The 1,400-nt window shown below is 34.9% G+C and overlaps 1 pseudogene; it reads right to left on the minus strand.

Moving 5' to 3' along the window:
- Positions 1-346: 346 nt before the first annotated feature.
- LOC118346118 lies at positions 347-465 on the minus strand (annotated as a pseudogene).
- Between the last annotated feature and the right edge of the window lie 935 nt (positions 466-1,400).

Below are 1,400 nucleotides of genomic sequence, written 5' to 3' on the forward strand. Positions count from 1 at the left end.
GTTGCCTCTTTTCACCGTCATTGAATGTTGCTTGGAGCACAACATTAGAATGTTGCGTTGGGGTGCTATTATAACCCTCTCCTCCACTTTGTAATAGAGTGGTGAAGAAGGGATCATCATCAATTTGTGTGCCCATCCTTGAAAAATATTACATTTTCAAGGAGTTAGAAATATGTAGAAAAATATTACATCATCAATTTGTTTGGATAAGCTGGTTTGCAAAGAAAAACAGAAACACAAATCAACTTCTTGTTCTGTTTTGCAAAGAAAAACAGCAACTTTGCATTGAAAGAAAACTCTGTTTTTGGTTGTGGAGTCAGAAAAGTGGCTTAACGATAATAATCAATAATATATGTGGTGTTTTCCGGGATCAAATGGCATTGAAAGAAACCATCAATCGGGATAGCCACAAACGTTATATGTAGCGTCCAAGCCATTACCCACAAACATATACTACTACATAGACACATAAATACACCCTAAAGCATGCTTACATGAAAGGAGAGAGCAAACAATTACAGCAAAGTGATAGAAAACAATAACAGAAAAATATATTTACTACATGTAGGCATTGGGATCATTTGAAAACAGTTCTCCTACTTTTATGTGGATGACATTTATGTACTAAAACTCTCAATTTGTACCACTTGAAAAGTCATGAAAATTTCCCAAAACACTCTCCTTTTATAGACAGATGCAGAAATCCAAATCATCCCAGTTGCTATACATGACCTCACATTGTCAGAGCATTGGACATGGAAGGGGGCGTGCTTGGTGTGAGCCTGGGCACCAGATCTTGTTCCTCTGACCTAGTCTAGGGTCGGTGTTGCTCCCCATAGTGGGAGTACTAGTCAGCAACCGATGGGTACATCTATATGAGATGTGCACCCTACTTGGCTCTATGTAATGGTCTCAGATATTACTGCACACATTAACTGACAGATCACGTCACTATAGTAAAGTGTCATCAAGGTTTGCCATCGTTTAGATATCCTAACCGAAAAGGTCAACACATTGACTAAGAAATTTCATATATTTGTAAACAACTTGTTTTGAGTGTTTTGCACGTTTATCATATTTTGTATTTATATTTTAATATATTTCTTTTTCTATACTTTATGTAATGAACAATATCATTTAATATATCTAGTGTTTTTGTATTTCAATTCTCAATCTTTTTTAATTTTAAAATTGTTCACATTTGAATGTTAACTAAATCGTTCGAACGAATAACTTACACATTCGCACGTAAGTGGGCATAATGTTCAAACGTATAGGAACCGTTCGAATTTAACATTTTATACGTTCGCATGTACTCATTCCAAAACGACATCATTTGAATTACGTTCGAATGAAACATTATTATAGTGCAAATGTATAATCATTTATTGTCCACTTTT

Source organism: Juglans regia, unplaced genomic scaffold (assembly GCF_001411555.2).
Source record: "Juglans regia cultivar Chandler unplaced genomic scaffold, Walnut 2.0 Scaffold_692, whole genome shotgun sequence".
Lineage (NCBI taxonomy): Eukaryota > Viridiplantae > Streptophyta > Magnoliopsida > Fagales > Juglandaceae > Juglans > Juglans regia.